A 21,440-nucleotide genomic window follows, 5' to 3' on the forward strand; every position below is an offset into this window, starting at 1 on the left:
ATTTTAAAAACAGCCCATCACTGTGTACTGCACCCATCGAAAATGAGTCCTAGGAATTCTTAAGACTGCAGTGTGAGGAAGGCTTAGATGCAATCTCATGATATTAAAGAAAGTGGTATATAAGTATATAAATGTGTGTTTTCTTATTTTAGTTACATTAAACTATAGTTTAATTATATATATATACATATATATAGTTTAGTTACATATAGTTTGTTTTATCCCCCAAATACTAGTGTCTTTAATTAAATTGATGGTTTTGTAGTCAATGGAGATTTAGAATCAGGAGAAACACATATTTTAATATGAAATTATTGTTATAAAAGAACTGCATACATTTTCAAATTCACTTGTACAAACTTTATCATTGGAACACCTCTACTATTCTATCCTCCATTTTTTGTTTAGATTGCAAACAGAATTACAATCATTTGCCATAGCTTGGGGCATAGTCTGGCAGTTAAAAACATTTATCTTAAAAGACAATAATGGGCACTATTATCAAGAGAATGAGAAAAATACTTAATTCCCCCAGGCCTTTTCTCCTTGAATTCTGGGGAGTTCCAGAAGGCTCAAGAACTTTTCCTGGCCTCACACTCCAGCAAATAAAATTGAGTTTACCTTAGATCCATATTGTGAAGTCCTTATGAAATCACCTACTCCTTCCTCTCTGCCTCTCATCTTTTTCTCTCTTTAGCCTGTGAAAATCTTTTTTTATTGTCAAGTATGCTTGTCATCAGTTATTGTTACACTAGCATTGTAAAAAATGAAATGGCCACCCTTTTCTCTCTTCCCTAGGACAGTATAAATAATTTAGGGATATCTAAACTTAATATTTGAACAAATGTACCTGTGAAAATATTTTTTTCAATTTCTCCTATAGTTATTGATCTATTTAAGTATTTTACTTTTTTTGACTCTTTTTGGAAAAACCATGTAGTTTTATACATTTTTCCATTTTACCCAAATTTTAAAAATTATTAGCCTAGAACTGTGTAGAATATTTTGTGTAATTCTTTGCTATTTCCTCTATATATATGATGCTTTTATTTTATTTCTAATTTTGTTTACTGAGCTTCATATTTTTTCTTAATTAGACTAGTTATTAGTTCATCTATTTTTTCTCATTTTAAAGGAAAACATGCCTTTTTATTTATTAATGTCTATATTTATTAATGAATTTCTATGCTTTCCTTTGGCTTATAGTTATTACTTGCTTCTTGAATCGAGTGCTACATTTATTTATTTCATTTTTTTTTCTTGTTTGGGAAATGGCTTACAATCTGGAAACAATATTGGTCATATCCTATATGTCAAATCAACATTATTATTATTATTATTATTATTATTATTATTATTATATGTTCTACACTTGCTCTTTTTAGTATTTAGTTATTTTTGTATAGTTTTAAATGTTTAAGTTTTTGTTTCTGATTTTGTTCATTTTTTTTTGTTTCATTTCATACCCATTGTCTTTTAAAGTGTGGAACTAGAGCATTTCCCCATTCATAGTATTTCATCTACTAATGCCAAGGGCATGGTGTATATGCCACCATGGACTTTGAGTATAACAGATGTGTGTGTGTGTGTGTGTAGATATTTTAAGGATATAAGAAACTATATTTGTATGTATGCAAAACAATACATGTATTTATACAATTATATGCCACTTGGTATCACAAAGATCATGTACTAGTAGAAGCTGATGCTATTAAGATCCTAGGATTTTCCTAAAGACAAATACAGCAACAAACCACTTTTTAACCAACAGAGCAAAATCTAAATCTAACTTGGAAGTTGAGAAGCAGACAATTCTACGTATCATCAAAGATAGTTTTTCCTGCCATGTTTGGGTTGGGATACTGCTTCTATTCCATTGTTTACTAAATATGTCTGCAGATGAGAATCACCTAGGAATTTTTTAAACATCCTAAAGCCCAGGCCATACCCCAGACCAGTGTTGGCAAACTCATTAGTCACCAGAGCCAAATATCAACCGTACAACGACTAAAATTTCTTTTGAGAGCCACATTTTTTAAACTTAAACTTCTTCTAATACCACTTCTTCAAAATAGATTTGCACAGGCCGTGGTATTTTGTGGAAGAGCCACATGTGGCTTGCGAGCTGTGGTTTGCCGACCACTGCCCCAGACCAATTAAATCATAATATCTAGGTGGGACACAGACATCAGTGTTTATGAAGAACCCCAGGTGATTCCAGTATGCAGACATAGTAGGATCCACTGCCCCGTACACACAGTCTAGCACATAAATATCTGATCCTTACTTGCAATTCACCTTCAGTATTATAAAGATAGTCCTCAAGCTTGAGCTGCATCAGAATCACTGGAAGAGCTTATTCAAATGCAGATTTCCGGGCCCTACCCCAAAGTGTCTGATTCAGAAAGTCTGGGGTGAAGCCCAGGAATTTACATCTCTAACAATTTTCCTGGAGATGCTGAGGCTGCTAGTCTGAGGACCACACTTTGAGAGCCACTGCTGTGTAGCATTCAGTGTGTGTGTGTGTGTGTAGTTGCAGAAAGGGAAAAAAAAAGTGTTTGAAAATTAGCTGTGGCAGGAATTCTTTCAAAAAGCTGCCATTACTAGATATTCTAAAAAGAAACCATAGTGAGTACATTTTTCAAGGCCATGTAAACTTGCACTTTGTAAACCCGCTGTGCTCTCATTTAACAGAAGTCTTTATGAAGTATTTATTAACAAGTACTTTGTAGGCGGCTGAGCTAATTGCCATATTAACAATTCAAGTGTGATGTAGTTGCTTCAATCTAAGAACTTCACTTAGCGTTTTTGCATTAATCTCTAATTCACTGCTAATGTTTTCTTAGGTTTTTATGAACTCAAGTGTGTTTAGATTAACTCTTAATCTGCACTTACTTTTGTAGTAAAAGGATTCAATGTTTCTTTCCTTTCTGGGAATATAATATAGTATAAAAGAAAAGCTCTCTGTGGTGACTGAGTGTGTGCGAACAGGGGTGTGTCAGCAGGTGTGAACACTAGCACGGTGCTATGGGTCCAGTAATTAAAGACAACAGTTCAGCTGAAGTTTGAAGGTTTTGAGTTCTTATACTGCACAGGTCACTAGATCTTGCATGAGATAGTCATGCCCTCTGGTAGCTTAGACCCTAAGACAAGGGTCCGTGAACTATGGCCATAGACCAAATCCCATGCCTGTTTTGTAAATGAAATTTTATTGGAAAACAGCCACATTCAGTCTTTCATGTATTGCCTAGGGCTGCTCTTGGGATACAGTGGCAGATTTGAGTAGTTCAGCCTACAAAACCTAAAATAAGTACTACCTGGCCCTTTCTAAAAAAGATTCCAGCCCCATTAATCAACTTTCAATGTGTAGGAATGATTGGCCATTCACATAATCATGCAGCCATAGCACCGTCCTGTCTATATCCTTCCTTACAGTTCTCAAGACTTTCAAGGAAACTTGGCCAAATATTTTACCGAAGTCCTGATCTTGTAAACTTGTTAAAAAGGTGAGCGGGACTACTCTGGCATGACTTCTGAGTACTGGGCCTTTTACTAGCTGGGAATAGTGGCTCACTTAGAGTTTGTTCTATCACCTCTAAGAGTTATCTTGCTGAATGAGAGCCCCGGTTGATGAACTGTTGTATTCTTTGTAGGGAATTTCCAAGGAATAATTTTTGTATGGGTTGTCCTTATTGCTAATCCTCTCTTTTGTGGTAAATGGTAGTTAACCTCAGGGCAGTTTTTGAAAGGTCTGGAAAATGTGTTATAATGGCAATGATGGGAACCATAGGCAGGAATACATATTGGGAGAGAATGATATTAACCTTGATGCACATAAAGAAGTGAAAGAGAGAACTTGCTATTAACATGAATTATATGGGGATGGAGGATTAGCCTTTCCTGTTTGGCAGATATTTAAAATAATAATTGGCCAGAGAAAAAATACGTGTATAGGAAAGCAAATGAAACGCGACTAGAAAATTGTCAGTTCCCAATGTATCTGTGTGCGGGTGAAGTGAGGTGTGGTTGAGAAAGCAGCTATAGCAAGAGGAAAGTAAATTAAAAAGTGAGAGTAGTGATTAAGAAAAGTCAATAACAACTTGGTAATGAATGTGATAAAACGGCAAAAGGGAAGTCAGCAGAGTGAAGAGTGAAAGAAGCTGGAGTCATTTTGTACCTCACTGCTCTAGAGATTGCACCATGAATACCAGAATTAGCTCTGTTGTGAGACATCGAGGATTTTCAAAAGATATAAAGCTAGTGATGAAAATTACCGAGCCCTGAGAAAAAGTAATTTATAGATAAAGCAGTGCAATACTTCTTATCAGATGGCTGATGAGAAGAGAACAGTGCAGTGGAAGGGTGATTTGAAACAAATACTTCTGCCCCACTAAGAAAATAAGGTAGATTCATACCCATTATTCTTGTGTTTATATTGCATTTTTGTGATCACTCTGCATGAGAGAATGACACAGTAAAGTTCAAATCCCACTCCCTTGCTTCTAATGAACAATAGAAAAAGAAAAGAAAGGAAGAAAGGTGAGTTGGCAGAAATATTTGCCATTTTATCTTTGATCAGATATATGTAAGTAGCAGGGAAAGCATATGTTGATATTGATTTTATTGTGCACTCTATACTTAAAATTACTTATTAAGACATTGTTTAATTGATTTTTATTGTACATTTGAATGAATTGTAATTTATTTTTTTTTATTTTTATTTTTTTAAAATATATTTTATTGATTTTTTTTTACCCCCTCCCTCCCTCCCACACATCCCCTCCCTCCCCAGAGTTTTGTGTCCATTGGTTGCACTTATATGCATGTATACAAGTCCTTCGTTGATCTATTTTCTCCCCCAGATCTTCCTCCCCTCCCCGCTGTAATTTGACAGTCTACTTGTTGATATACTGTCACTATATCTATCTTATGGTTCATCAGTTTATAATGTTCTTTATTATCCACAAATGAGTGAGGTCATGTGGTGTTTCTCTTTCATTGATTGGCTTGTTTCACTCAGCATGATGTTCTCCAATTCCATCCAGGTTGCTGCAAATGATGAGAAATCCTTCTTTTTTATGGCAGCATAGTATTCCATTGTGTAGATGTACCATTGTTTTTGGATCCAATCATCTGCTGACGGACACTTCGGTTGTTTCCAAATTCTGGCTATTGTAGATTGTGCTGCTATGAACATAGGGGTGCATATATCCTTTCTGATTGGTGTTTCTAGTTTCTTGGGATATATTCCTAGAAGTGGAATTACTGGGTCGAATGGGAGTTCCATTTTCAGTCTTTTGAGGAAACTCCACACTGTTCTCCACAGTGGTTGCACCAGTCTGCACTCCCACAAGCAGTGCACAAGGGTTCCTTTTTCTCCGCAACCTCGCCAACACTTGTCGTTTGTTGATTTGTTGATGTTGGCCATTCTGACAGGTGTGAGATGGTACCGCATTGTTGTTTTGATTTGCATCTCTCGGATAATTAGTGACTTTGAGGATGTTTTCATGTGCCTTTTGGCCTTCCTTCTGTCTTCTTTTGAAAATATTCTATTTAGGTCCATTGCCCATTTTTTAATTGGATCATTCATCTTCCTTTTATTTAGTTGTATAAGCTGTTTGTAGATGTTGGAGATTAAACCTTTATCAGTGGTAACATTTGCAAATATGTTCTCCCACACAGTGGGCTTTCTTGTTGTTTTGTTGATGGTATCTTTTGCTGTAAAAAAGCTTTTTATTTTGATGTAGTCCCATTTGTTTATTTTCTCTTTAGCTTCGATTGCGCTAGGGGTAGTATCAGTGAAGAAGTTCTTTTGGCATACGTCTGAGATTTTGTTGCCTGTGGATGCTTCTAGTATTTTTATGGTTTCCCGTCTGATATTTAAGTCCTGTATCCATTTTGAGTTTATTTTTGTGTATGGTGTAAGTTGGTGACCTAGTTTCATTCTTTTGCATGTATCTGTCCAATTTTCCCAACACCATTTATTGAAGAGACTGTCTTGACTCCATTGTATATTTGTGCCTCCTTTGTCAAATATTAATTGAGCATAGTGATTTGGGTTGATATCTGGGTTCTCGATTCGATTCCATTGATCTATATGTCTGTTTTTGTGCCAGTACCAGGCTGTTTTGAGAACAGTGGCTTTGTAATACAGTTTGAAGTCTGGTATTGAGATACCTCCTACTTTACTCTTCTTTCTCAGGATTGCTGTGGCTATTCGGGGTCTTTTATTGTTCCAAATGAACTTTTGGAGAGTTCTTTCTAGGTCAGTGAAATATGCCGTTGGTATTTTAATGGGGAGTGCATTGAACCTATAGATTGCTTTAGGAAGTATGGACATTTTGATGATGTTGAATGAATTGTAATTTAAATAGCTGTTTTCTGATGGTCGCGACCCACAGGTTGAGAACCGCTAGCAGGGTCACCTAACACAGATATTTACATTACGATTCATAACAGTAGCAAAATTACAGTTATAAAGTAGCAACGAAAATAATGTTATGGTTGGGGGTCACCACAGCATAAGGAACTGTATTAAAGGGTTGTGGTATTAGGAAGGTGAGAACCACTGATCTAGACTAACCAGCCCCCAGGTGGCCTACTGGCATACTGAGCAAAGAAAAAATGAGCCAACCCAATGGAGATCAGATAAATCTGGCCTAAATTGGAAGAATCACCCAGCTGAGATATAGGTTCATGGGAAGTAATAAATGATTGCTGTTATAAGACACTAAATTGTGGAATGGTTTGTTATGCTTTGTTTGTTTGTTACTACTAATACAGAACATCCGAAGGTATAAGCAAGAAGGGCACATTCAACAAAAGGACAATGGTCTAGGGTGGATAAAGAATGACATATGAAAGGAGAGAGGGATGAAAGGTGAGGATGGAAAACAAGCAAGAACTAGATCCTTCAGGGTTTTATAAGCCTTACTGAGGAACTATTGTATCTAGGGCTTTGAAGCAGATGTATGATCATATTTCTATTTTAGAGAAATTACTGTTTATTAAGGTTAATACTACAAGTAACACAATGCTAGAAGGAATGGAGGTTAGTGAAGTAGCATTATAGTGATCCAGGCTAGAGTTGATAATATCCTGAACTGGAACAGGGACTATGAGGTTGGGTAGAAATGGACAAATTAGAAACATGATTGAGAGACAGAATCAATAGGACTTGTTACTTTATCAAAAAGAGAGAGATGAGAGAGGGGGGGAAAAGTCCAGAGCTGATGTCTGGTGTCTAATTTGGGAAAGTAAAATGTTGGGGTATAGAAAGTGGAGAGGACGTATATTTATTTATTATTATTATTATTTTTAAATATATTGTATTGATTTTTTACAGAGAGGAAGGAAGATTGATAGAGAGTTAGAAACATCGATGAGAGAGAGACATCGACCAGCTGCCTTCTGCACATTCCCTACTGGGGATGTGCCCACAACCAATGTACATGCCCTTGACTGGAATCGAACCTGGGACCTTTCAGTCCACAGGCTGACGCTCTATCCACTGAGCCAAACCGGTTTCGGCATGGGTGAAGTATATTTAACCATTACACAACTTTAAGTTCAGATATGTATAAATAAATTCAATGCACTCGCAAAGTCCCAAAGAAGACTGGATGACTGGTAGGGCTGACCAGTCCCCTGGCAGTAAATTTATGATAATGGGATCAACCCCAGAACAAGCAGCCAGACCTGAAAGTGAGAGGAGGTAGTATATTTAGTTTTTGGGGGGAACTAATCACCTTTGGGGTGTGATGAACCCATGAAGGCAGAAGAGCCATGAGTGTGATAGGACCTGTGGGTTCCCTAAACCTTGTGGCACTTGAGTTCCCAAGCAACCTTAAAGTGGAAAAGCCCCAAACTGAGCCTACTTTTCATCTGGAGGGGGCCTGTTTGGATGCTGCCATTAAGTGAGCCATAGGACTGAGAATTTGGAAGCAACAGCTGTATCTCATGGGAGCAGCTGTGACACACCTCTACAGAGCTATCAGGGCCAGCTGGGCCTTGGAAAGTTCCAGAGGCAGCAAGTCTGCAGAGGTGGCAGAGGTAGCTCTAACTGCTGTGATGACACCACTGCACAGCCCTCCTCAGAGCTTTAGGACCTGTACCTTTGGAGATCCAACATGGTTGGCAGCCATAGCAAGCCAGAACTGAGTCTCACAAACAGGTACCTACAAGGCAGCCACAAGAAGCCCTAACCTCCTTGAGAGGGGATATTTGCAAGGTGCTTACATTTCTATATTAGAAGGTGGAAGCAGAGAGCTAAGGGGAATCTGGTATTAATATTACTAGATCAATATTTTTAGCAAATATTAATAAAACCGTATTTGTCCACACAATCTGGTAGAGATGGGAACACTCAGGTGTACTTACAGCCTTGGACAAGGCCAATCTCTTTTGATTGTCACACCCTGAGCATGGAGCCCATGATTTCCACCTTCTCTTGCATCCACAGCAGCGATCCAAAAGGTTCAGTTTCATTTGGAAGAGGTATTATAGCATATATACCTCTGGCTGGTTTATGAAAAAAATTCCAGCCCATTCTAATAAAAGATTCGAATAGAAGAGTTGCTTTGACATTTGAGTCAAATTTAGACATCTAATTGTCTATTAGGTGCAGTTCAGTTTTATTAAATTGAAGCCAATTTGAAGGGAAACTCAATAAGATTGGAATCTTACTTCAATTAATGAATGATGCTTATTACTTATTGCCTGATATATAGCTCTCAGATGATTAGCTGTTTGCCAGACAAGAGACATTTAACAAGGCTGTGCAGCAGCAAAATTAGAAAAAGTGTAAGATATATTATTACAATATCTTAAATATATTGTTATAAGATTTATTTTATTACGAAAACGCATCTGTAGGAAAGAAATCTTATTGCATCGCTAATGCAAAAACAGCAAAGTAACTGAAGTTCTAACTTAGGAGTAGGCAAACTTTTCTGTACGGGGCAGATAGTAAATATTGTAGACTTGGTCCATACAGTCTCTGTCACAAATACTCTGCTCCATTAATGTAACACAAAAGCGGCTATAGACAAAATATAAACAAATGAGTGTGTTTGTTACAATAAAATTTCACCTACACACACTGAAATCTGAGTTTCCTATAATTTTCATGTTACAAAATATTAATCTTCTTCTGACTTTTTAACCACTAAAAAATATAAAAACCATCTTAGCTTGTAGACCATTCAAAAATAGATGGAGCCCTGGCCAGTTGGTCAGTGACTAGAGTGCCAGCCTACTGACCAAAGAGTCTCGGGTTCAATTCCCAGGCAAGGGCATGAACTCAGTTGCAGATCTCCAACCAAGCCTTGGTAGGGGTACATGCCAAAGGTAACCAATCAATGTGTCTCTCTCACATGAATGTTTCTCTCTCACTCCCTCCCCCCTCCCTTCCACTCTCTCTAGAAATCATTGGAAAATAATACACTCAGGTGAAGATTAAAAATAAATAATAATAATAATAATAATAATAATAAACAAATGGAAAACAGATTTAGCCCGTGGGTTATACTTTGTTCTCCCATGTTATAGGGTTTGACTTTTTGAAGATCTACTGCATATTACCTCTAAGGTTTTGCAGATACTCTTACAGGTACCTACTGTTGGGAACACTCTATTTTAACTAGTCTACCTGCTTTCTGCTAATGTTAATCTCAAAGTCTGGTTGAAATGATGATCCCTGCTTCACTTATAACCTTCCTTTCATATGTCTCTTACCTTCTTCCCCAAACTCCTAGGTTTACTTTATGTACAAACTCATAACACCTTAATAACTCAGTTACCTCCCAGATGATGATTTTCTAAGCATATTCATATCTTCAAACTCAGCAAGTTGTATACATTAAATATGTACAGTTTTTGACATGTCAATCTTATCTCAATTAAATGGTTTAAAATATAAATAAAAATTGAATAGTACACCTTAAAACATGGCACAGGGTCAGACATAAATATTTACTATTATTATTAGGTATTATTTTCTACCTTGAAAAGTAATTTTGATGTTTTATTAAGAGCTTAATAGAAGGAGTTTCATTGCCTAATATTTTTATGTTGAACTTGTCCAAAGAAATTGATCTCAGATAGAATAAAGTCTCTGTATAGAGTAAATTCAGATCCTCTACTCCCCTTGTGAACTTATAATGATATTGATACTATTATCCTTAGTTTCTGATGAATTTTATATGTGGAACTATTATTTTCTTGAATGCAAAAGCTTACTATTTATATGAACATACACTCAAGGGGAAAATGATAATGAAACCAGGTTTTAAAAAAAAACACGTTATGATAATTTTTCCCTTTACATTTTTTAGAATTTTTAAATTACATGATCCAAATCTCTTTCAGGAAAAATTGCCCAAGATGAGAATCTTTCCATCTACAGAGTCCTGTAAATGTTGTACAAATAATGACCATAAAATTTAATGAAAATTTGTTTCAATACAGTGAAAATCAAAGAACAAGGAATATCTACCATCCTGGCAGCAGCAGTGAAAGGGAGAAAAACTTACCATGTTTTATAAGTAAATATGAGGATTTGAACTAATGGGCATACGAAAGGGAGGAAATAATTACAACTCCATGCCTCAGAGAGTGTTATTTAATTAAGCAAAATGATAACAAACCTCCAGTCAAGACCTAGTCTCACGTTCTTAGTAATTTACACTAAGCAGGAAGGAAGGAGCCAAGTAATAACTAGACTGAGATAAATTAATGTTTTCATTTCTGGTGAGCTTCCCCACACACATTAGTGTCACCAGCAGTAGACTTGCTTCTTTGTATGCTTTTAAAATGGATAGACTGAGCAGGGAAAAACATTTTATTCTCATCTCACATTCAACAGGCTAATTGGATTACATGAACAGAAACAAATAATCTTCCTCCAAAGCCTTTCAAACCTTTCCAAACAAAAGCTTTGTTCCATGATGCATACAGCAGACACATTCAAAGTGACTTTTCCCCAAAGCTGGGTCTTTTCCACCATTCTTGGAAGAAGGAATGAAGAAGAAAGATCATTGGGTAGGCTTCCTGGCTTTGCCTATTGGCAACTGTGTGCTCTTTGACAACTTCCTTGAACTTCTGGGTCTGTTTTTCCTCGTCTGTGAAAAGGAGAAAAATGATACTGTCTTCCAAAAGCAACCTTCCAAAGATGGCTTGGAAGTATACTCTGAGGACCTCCATAATATCCATTAACCACCTATCCCCAAAGCTGCCACAGGTAAAGATAAACTAAGTTAAAACAGTATGAGTGCCTGGCAAACAAAGCTTTAAACTAAGTCTCTAAACTCTTCTCATTTTCTGCATCCAACCCACATAAAACTAGATCACTGTTTCTAAGACCTTCCCATCCAACAAGTCTTAGTTAAAACATATTGGTTGTAAATTACTTAAGTCATTCAAACCTGCTAGACAAAAGCTTATTGGGGAGATTCTAGTTTATCTTTTAGAGCCCACAGAAGATCAGCATTGGGAACTGGAAAACTATCAGCAACCCAGTGGATCTCTGAGTTCCTCCCTCTACCTCTTTCTACATATGTATTTCCAAATTTGATGTTTAAAAATAAAAGGACGACTCTAGGATACACACTTTGGAATATAAATATGAAAAATCTCAAATGCCTTAGATTTGGTATTTCTGATCAATTATAGAAACAGTGTCCATGAGTTTTAAGCAAACAATTTAAATGTCTCTATATAGAGTGATGCACTGTTCAGCAAGACCCGTGGGATGCTCTCACAAAGCAAGTACATTTTTGTCTTCCTTTGCCCTCTTTAAGTTCCCCCAGCTAGGGTAAGCTTGTTCCTCATCAGGGGATTAAAACTGGAAAATGCAATGGTGTTACTATTTATTCTTAGGTAATACAAAGTTCATGATCACTTTAAATCTTAGAACACAATCTCAATTAGAGCAGTCAGTCTCATATAATAATGAACCCTTCAATCTTCAATCAACCCTCCCTGAGTCTATCTGTTGTACAACAAAATAGAAGACAAGGCCTTGCTGGCTATTATCCTGCTGGTAAAGATTTGCCCCAACACCCTTAACCTCTGGGGGAGGCTGAGAGGTTTAAGAGTTGTTAACTCTTTGCAAGTGCTTGGTGATAGTTGGCCTCATTACCCAATTTGGAATCTAATCCCATGAACTTTGGTATTGGTCCCAGGGTCCCTTGTCCAGTTGCCATAAATACCTTTGTTCATGCCCCTGCAACCTTCTCACCTCTGGAGGATTGTCTTTGGTAATTGGAGCAGCCTTGCTAGAAGTGCCTGGGAGTTTCCCCTACCCAAGCTGCCTCAGGAGTATTGGTGTGAGGGAGCCAAAGCCCAAACTCCTGGTCTCAGGGATGGGCCACTTCTGTAGCTCCCTAAAAGTTCAAGCCAAGGCTACACTTTACCTAAAACCAATTCTTGCTTAATCTCTCCACTTCCCCATCCTGCATTCTCCACTCCTTTATAGGCTGTTTCTCTAAGCACTCTCTTAATGAATTATACACTGAATGGCTACATTAGTATGATCTCTGAATGCATAATAATCTGGCCACTCAGTATATATATATATGAGGCCAGGTGCATGAATTTGTTCATGAGTAGAGTCCGGTCAGCCTGGCCAGGGGGAGGGGACATGGGCGGTTGGCCGGCCTGCCTGCTGGTTGAACTCATTGTCAAGGGGACAATTTGCATATTAGCCTTTTATTATATAGGATATACACTGAGTAGCTAGATTATTATTCGTTCAGAGATCATAAAAATCTGGCCACTCAGTGTATAAAATTTCTGTCTCAGGTTCTATTTGTAGGGAATACAATCTATGACAGCTACATGTTGTACCTTAATTCCTCAGTCAATACTTTCAGTTAACAACTGTTATACCACAAGCTGATTATCTTATATTAGAGGCCTGGGGGTGACCCTCAGCCCAGTCTGCACCCTCTCCAGTCTGGGACCCCTCGGGATCAGGCCTAAACTGGAAGTCAGACATCCATCTCACAATCAGAACTGCTGGCTCTTAACCACTCACCTGCCTGCCAGCCTGATCACCCCCTAACCACTCCCCTTCCATCCTGATTGATGCCTAACTACTCCCCTGCCTGATTACCCCCACTGCCCTCCCCTGCTGGCCCGGTCACCCCCAACTGCCCTCCCTGCAGGCCTGATCTCACCCAACTGTCCTCTCCTGCCAGCCTGGTCCCCCCCCAACTGCCTGGTCCCCCCCAACTGACCTCCCCTGCAGGCCTGGTCGCCCCCAACTGCCCTTCCCTGCTGGCCTGGTAGCCCCCAACTGTCCTCCCCTGAAAACCATCTTGTGGTGGCCATTTTTGACCACATGGGAGCGGCCATCTTGTGCAAGGGTGTGAGAGTCAATTTGCATATTACATCTTTATTATATAGGATTACTCTAGTTTTCTTCCTTCAGAACAATAATGAAGTCCCCTGAACAGTCTTTAATAGTCCATAAGGCACTGTTTTGCCTCATAAAAACAAGTCCTAGCTGGGTTTACTCAGTGAATAGAGTATCAGCCTGTGGACTGAAGGGTCCCAGGTTTGATTCCAGCCAAGGGCACATGCCTGGGTTGTGGGCTTGATCCCCAGGAGGGGGCGTGTGAAAGGCAGCCAATCAATGGTTCTCTCTTATCATTAATGTTTCTCTCCTCCCTCTCTGAAATCAATAAATACATTTTTTAAAAACTTGCATTTCTGTAGCACTCATATTTTTTCTTTTATCTCTGATTGCTTTCTGTCCAAAGGAGAGATATCAATGTAGTTTTTATTTTTATTTTTTCTCTCCCCTTTAAAATCATATATTTGGCTGTTCAATACCTAACTGAATACCAATATTTTCTATTAAATCAGAAAGGAGGATTATCTGTCAACTCCAAAAAGAAAATCAAACCAAGATGACAAGCACATATACAAAAAAAATCAATTTTCTCCAGTGCATTCACCTACATCGTTCATTCAGAATAGAAACAAAGGAAGGGACTGTTTTGGGCTGGCAGAAAACTTGGCCCAAAAGGAAGCAGAAGGGGAAAGATGAACTCAGAGTTGTCTTTACTAAAACAAAGCCTATCTGCTAGTAAATAATGTGCATTGCTCATAGATACAGAGAACAAACTGATAGCTATCAGATGAGAAGGTTGCTGAGAAGTTGGGTAAAAAAAATGTGAAGGGATTAAGCAAAGAAAGACTCATAGACACAGACAATAGTATGGAGATTAACAGAGGGAAAAGGAGTAGCGGGGGGTAGAAGAGAGAAAGGGGGATAAATGGCCATGGAAGGAGACTTCACTTGGGGTGATGAGCACACAATACAATATATAGATGATGTGTTATAGAACTGTACACCTGAAACCTATGTAATTTCATTAACTGATGTCACACACACAAAAAAAAAACAATAAAGATTTTTTAAAATAAATCAAAACAAAACAAAATGTACTTTTAAAAAAGGTTACTCTTGATTCTTTTCAGTCAGTTCTGTCAGAAAAAGGTCTGATTTCTTAGAAGAGCATTTTGTCTATTTAAGTGTGAATTGTAGCCCTATTTGAGGGAATTAATGTAATTATGCAATCAACACAAATCATAAATATATTTATTTAGCTCCCACAAATTATTGGACCTGCCTTCTTTTATTATAAACTAATTTTAGACTTATGTTAAAATGACAAAAGTAATGTAGAGTCTCCTTATACCCCTTGCCCACTTTTTCTCATTTTATCATAGCACAATTATCAGGAATAGGAAACTAACATTAGAATATTATTAACTAACAGCAGAACTTATTCAAATTTCAACAGTTAGTCCCCTAATGTACTTTTTCTATTACAGGATCTTAACCAAGATCCCCCTTTATATGTAGTTATTATTTCCCCTTTGTCTCCTCCTGTCTGCAACAGTTTTTTCCCCCTGCCTTTCATGACCTTGAAACTTGAAAAGTATTGATTGGTTATTTTGTAGAATGTCCCTTGTTTTGGGTTTGTCTGAGGTTTCTAACAATTGGAGTGACGTGAAGCATTTGGGGCAAAGGTGCATCATATCAAGGGGTTTCATGATGTTTACATGTCTTCTGATTGGTGATGTTTACCATGATCTCTTGAAAATTACATTTTAACTCTGCAGAAGAGGAGTGCAAATAGTATTTGTACAACATCCACTATACACTACCTTTTTTCCCGTAAACCTCCTAAATACTCTGTAAAGTAAATATCAGTAGCCCCATTGTATTATGTCTCTTAAAATTATGTAGCTCACCCAAAGTAATAAAAGTCTGATTCCAGAGCCAGGGATTCCCGGATCAGGATAAGCATTTCTTCAACGTGAGAAACCATCAGCAACAAACCTAACACATGTATGTATGAGTTACTACTATTTTAGGGTTTTATTTTAAAATTTGTTTTCCTCAAGGTAGAGGTCTGTAGAATCACATTCTCAAAAATATTATTTTGCTATTGATTAATGAAGTTAAATATTTAGTGATCCAATGTTATGGAAAATTCCCCCATTTTTACATAAAATCATAGTGCTTTTGATATTTCCTCTATAAGATTTGTGATGTTATTTTATTTTGTGTTATTGTAATATAGATGCTGAGAGACAAGAAGTGCCAAATAGTTTTCTCTATTGAAACCTATGAGATGTGGTTGTTGTTTCTCATCAGTCATAGGTAGACAATATTTGCAATATACTGGTTGTCTGAAAGTCAATGAGTTATTTTTCTTTCCAGATAGTGTGTTGGAAGAAAACATACTACACATAATATCTACATAGCACTTTCCATTTTGGGTAATTAATGTCTGCACCCAGTGAATGTCCCCAAAGTTCCACTTAAAGGGTTAATACTTCAATATAATGTGATATAGTGGCTGAATATGAAAGAAGAAACAAAATGAGCTAATGCATTGAAAGTGTTTAGCATAGTGCCTGGTACACAGCATACACTCCATAAATTTTAGCTCTTCTTGTTGCTGCTGAAGCTGTCCTTGCTGTAACTGCTGTTTAACCTGGGGAAGAGAATATGTGGCTGGCTCATCCCCTGCTCCATGAGGCAAAAGATCAGAGTGCTGTAAATTTAGAAAGGAAGATGGCTGGTCTCTGGCCAGTTTAGCAGCTGTTTATCTTCTGTAAGTGCTCTTGTGCTATTCCATTGCAATATGATCTAAAAGTCCCATTATGAACCCATTTGGGAGCAAGGCTTGGAGTTAAATCAAGCCAATGTGGCAAAGAGTCAGTTAATTCAGTGCAACCACTTTTATAGTTACTTCTTTTGAGGCATCTCATCTGAGAAAGTGGCTTGAACATATAAGTAATTGTAGAAGCCCTGGCGATAGGGCGCCATTTTTCAAATCAGTACTAATGATATCTGGAGCCTGATATTTTTGTTGTTGTGGGGGAGCTGTACATTGTAGGATATTTAGCTCCTTGGTCTCTACCTACTAGATGCCAGTAGTACCTCCACCCCAGCCATGAAAACCAAAATATCTCCAGACACATCCAAGTGATCTGGTGAGGGAAAGGGCAAAATCACTTCCATTAGAACTATTCCTCCAAAGTAATGGGTAATTTCATACTCAAAACAGGTGATGATGGAGTCAAACTAGAAGAATTTGGGAGATGGGAAACAATATTTATTGAGCAGCAAAAGCTTTGACATATCTTACCGCATGTATTTCATGTAATTTTCACAAGTCTATGAGATAGTTTTTATTCCTCAATCATGGATGGGAAAACAGAGACTCTCAGAAATAAGGTGACTTTCACAATTATCCATATGTGGTGGGATACAAATGACAACCAAGCCCATGCTCATTCTATTATGTCTTCATGATTCTTACTTCAAATAGAGAAGGCTCAGCATCATCATGCAGTTCCTTTTGGCCAGAGAGGATTACATTTACCAAGTCCAAATGGTTATTAAGCTATTGTCTCTCACAATGAAATCCACCAGGCTTTTTTATTGCAAATATTTACTCCTTATTTTTATTTTATTTTGATTGAATACAGAGAGGTGACTTTGTTTAATAAAATTATATAGGTTTTAGGTATACAGTTCCATAATACATCATCTGTATATTGTATTATGTGGTCACCACACCTAGTCAAGTCTCCTTCCATCACTATTTAACCCCCTTTACCCTCCTCTATCTCCTCCAAACCCCCCCCTTTCCCATACTGGCAATTACCATACTGTCTGTATCTATGAGGGGGCATTTGGAGGTGACCAGGCAAGCAGGGGGGCAATAAGGGATGACCAAGCTGGCAGGCAGGGCTGTTAGTAGTGATCAGACTGGCAGGGGGTAGTTAGGGGCATTCAGGCAAGCAAGGAGGTAAGCAGTTAGCAGCCAGTGGTCCTGGATTGTGAGAGGGATATCTGACTGCCAGTTTAGACCTGATCTCCTAAACCAACAGTCAGACATCCCCCAGGGGGTCCTGGATTGGAGAGGGTGCAGGCTAGGCTGAGGGTCCCCCCAACCCCTGTGCAGGGATTTTGTGCATCAGGCTTCTAGTATTAAATAAACTGTAATTAACATAGGAGTGCCTATATTTGTCAAATTAGGGTTTTCATTTTCTTTGGATAAATATACAGAAATGAAATTGCTGGATCACATGGTAGTACTATTTTTAATATCTGAGGAATCTCTATACTGTTTTCCACAGTGGCTGCACCTATCTGCATTCTCATCAACAGTGTATGAGGGTTCCCTATTCTCCATATCCTCACCAACACATCATTTTTTTTTTTTTTGGTCTTTTTTATGATAGCTATTCTAAGAGCTGTAAAGTGATATTTCATGGTGGTTTTAATTTTCATTTCCCTGAAGATTAGTGATGTTAAACATCTTTTCATGTACCTGTTGGTCATCTGTATGCCTTCTTTGGAAAAATGTCTGTTCAGATCCTCTGCCCATTTTTAATGAAGTTGTTTGGGGTTAATTTTTGTTGTTAATGTTGAGTTGTATGAATAGTTTACATATTTTAAATATAAATCTCTTATTAGATATATGATTTGCAAATATATTTTCCAGTTTGGTAGCTTGCTTTTTGGTTTTGTTGATAGTTTTCTTTCCTGTGCAGAAGAGCAGCTTCATTTTTTGACAGCTTTATTGAGACATAACTCACATACCATTAAGCTCACCGATTTAGTGTATAGTTCAGTGGTTTTTTGTATATTCACAGAGGTGTGCAAACATAAATACAATCTAATTTTATAACATTTTAATCATCCCCAAAAGAAACCCAACACCCATTAGAGTCACTTTCCACCCCTCCTCCAGCCCTAAAAAAGCAGCTACTTCATGTCTCTATGGATTTACCTATTTTGAACATTTCATATCATTGAAAATGTACAACTTATGGCCTTTTGTGACTGGCTTTTCCCCCCACTTAACATAATTTTTAAAATTCAGTCATGTAGCATGCACTTTATTTCTTATGGCTGAATGGTATTCCATCGTATGGCTAGATCACATTTTGTTCTGCCATTTGTCAAATGATAAACATCTAGACCATTTCTACTTTTGGTTATTATGAATACTTCTGCTATGAACATTGTATACATGTTTTGTGTATACTTACATTTCTGTTTCTCTTCTATAAATATATGTAAAAGTAGAATCTGGGTCATATTGATGCTGTCCAAACTTCTTTTATTATTTAATATGTAATGTTGAAGTGTTGCATATGTCCCCATTTTTTTCTCTCACTGACCTCTTCTAGCCCGCCTCCATCCCCTCTCCACCAAGGCCTTCATCGCCCTATTGTTTTTGTGCATTGGTTGTGCACATATGCATACAAGTTCTTTGGTCGATCTCTTCCCACTCATCCACTCCCCCTCCCCACTTTCCCTCTGAGATTCAACAGTCTGTTCCATGCTTCTATGTCTCTGGACCTATGTTGTTCATCAGTTTATTTTATTCATTAGATTCCACATATGAGTGAGATCATGTGACACTTGTCTTTCTCTGGTTGGCTTATTTAGTTTAGCATAATACTAATTCTGATGATCTCTATCTCTTCGTGTAATTTTCACAATCCCAGGAGTTGCAACTCTTTCCTGCAGTTATAATCACTAGATGACCTCAATGTTCCCCCTTTTATATCTTTCTAACTTCCAATGACAGTGTGATCAGCTTCCTGCATTGTTTCCTCGTTTGAAGTACCTAGGATAGTTTCTGTTTCTCTGACTAGATCCTGGGTAATATGAAGCATTGTAATCAGTTCATCCATATTCACTGAGAAAGAAATAGAAATTTCTTTAAACCTCAGCAAGAAGATAGGAATAATTCTTATACAATAGAAGCTGTTAAACATCAGCATATCACCTATTAATCAGTATCAGGATTTAATTGGAATCCAGTGAATGAGAAGCCATTTTGAGATATGTTAAGCACTTTTCTGAAATGGTTTAAGACCATTTAAATGCTATAGGAAAAGCCATTCCTCCATTTTTTCTTCCTTTGCTTATTATTCATATGATAACTATTTACCACTTAATTTATGTCAGGCACTGTTCTAGATGCTGGTGATATAATAGTGAATAAAATAGACAACAATTATAATACTCATCGAGTTTATATGTTAGTGGAAGAAAGGTAGTAAACAAGTAAATAGTAATGTGTCAGATGGCTACTAGCAATATGGAGAAATTAAAAGAATGGAAAAAAGATAGAGAGGGCTGAGTTTGGGTGTACATTATTAAATGGTTTGGTCAGGAAGGACTTCTCTATAAAAGTAACATTTCAACAAACTGCTAGAGGAGATGGAGGATAAGACATGTGGATATGTGGGTGAAATAGTTTTCTGGGCAGAGGGAACAGCAAGGCTGCCGTCTCCAGCCCTTGACTTGGGAGGATGCCTAGTTTGCTCAAGGAAATGGAAGGAGGCCATTCTGGCTGGACTTGAATCCAGGGAGGAAACTATTGGAGAGAATGTTAGAGAGGCAGTGAAGGACTGATGGTATAGGACTTTGTATGCCAGTATAAGGACTTTGGCTTTTATGACAAGTGTGATGGGAAACCAATGGAAGGACTTAAACAAGGGAATGATGTCACTTGACTTATATTTTAGTAAGATTACTCTAGCTTCTGTGCTGAGAATAGATTGTGGTAGTGCAGTTAGAAGGCAATACTCTGAATGGAGAATATAGTAAAAGCAAGGAAATCAGTAGTTAGATTCTGTGTTCATTGACATAGTACAATTGATTCCACTATGGATGGTCAGGGAGGCTGTTCTGCTCTCTATAAGTCAGAATGTGTCAGATGAGAAAGGAGCTAAAGATGAATACCTGAATTTTAGCTTGAGCAACTGGAAAAATGAATTGCTTATTACTGAAACAAGAAATACTGCATGAGGAATGGGTTTCCAGGAGAAATCGTGAATTCGGTTTCGCTTAGGTGAAGTTTGACATGCTTGTTAGACACCCAAATGGAGATGTCAAAAAGTCAGCTGGATGTAAAAATGTGAAATTGAGGGTAGAATAAAAACTGGAGTTCATCCTGTATATATATGATATTTATAGCCATGAAAATAATTTAGAAGGTCAAGTGAGGAATCTATACTAATAATAGAGGAATATGCAAATTGTCTAGGACACCATCAGATTTACAGTAATGACCGAACAGCAGGCTGTGTGAGGCGACAAGGCCGGCAGGGGGGTTAGTGAGGGATGACCAAATGACTGAACAGCAGGCTGCATGGGGCAACCAGGCCAGTGGTGGTGGGGCACTTGGGGGTGAGATCAGGCCAGTGGGGGAGGGCAGTTGGGGGTGACCAGGCCAGCAAGGGAGGGCAATTGGATATAATCAGGCCTGCAGGGGAGGGCAGTTGCAGGCTATTGGGCCAGCAGGGGAGGGCATTTGGGAGTGATCAGATTGGCAGGGGAAGGCAGTTGGGGACCATCAGGCCAGTAGGGGAGGGCAGTTGAGAGCCATCTGGGTGGCAGGGGAGGGCAGTTGGGGACAATCGGGTTGGCAGGGGAGGTTAGTTGGGGTGATTGGGCTGGAAGGGGAGGGCAGTTGAGGGGGGGGGCAGTGGAGCAGTTAGGTGTCAATCAGGCCAGCAGGGGAGTGGTTGGGGGACGATCAGGCTGGCTAGAGCCAGCAGTCCTGGATTGTGTGCTGGCAGTTGGACATCCCCCAAGGGGTCCAGATTGGAGAGGGTGAAGGCCAGGCTGAGGGACAGCCCCTTGGAATGAATTTCATGGACTGGGCCTCTAGTATGGGTAGAAAAAGAATAGATCCAATGATTGAGCCCCAGGACAGTTGGAGTTCAAAGAGATGAGAGAAAAACAAACAAAAAAAAAAACAGTAAAAGAGACTTAGAATGAGCAGCTGTTAAGATTGGCGAAAAATCAGGTCTATGTGGCATCCTAGAAAGCAAGTGAAATATTGTCTAAGGAGAACGCTGTGATTAGTACTAATATTGTGGTA

The sequence above is a fragment of the Pipistrellus hanaki genome, assembly GCF_964339955.1.
Source record: "Pipistrellus hanaki genome assembly, chromosome: X".
Classification (NCBI taxonomy): Eukaryota; Metazoa; Chordata; class Mammalia; order Chiroptera; family Vespertilionidae; genus Pipistrellus; species Pipistrellus hanaki.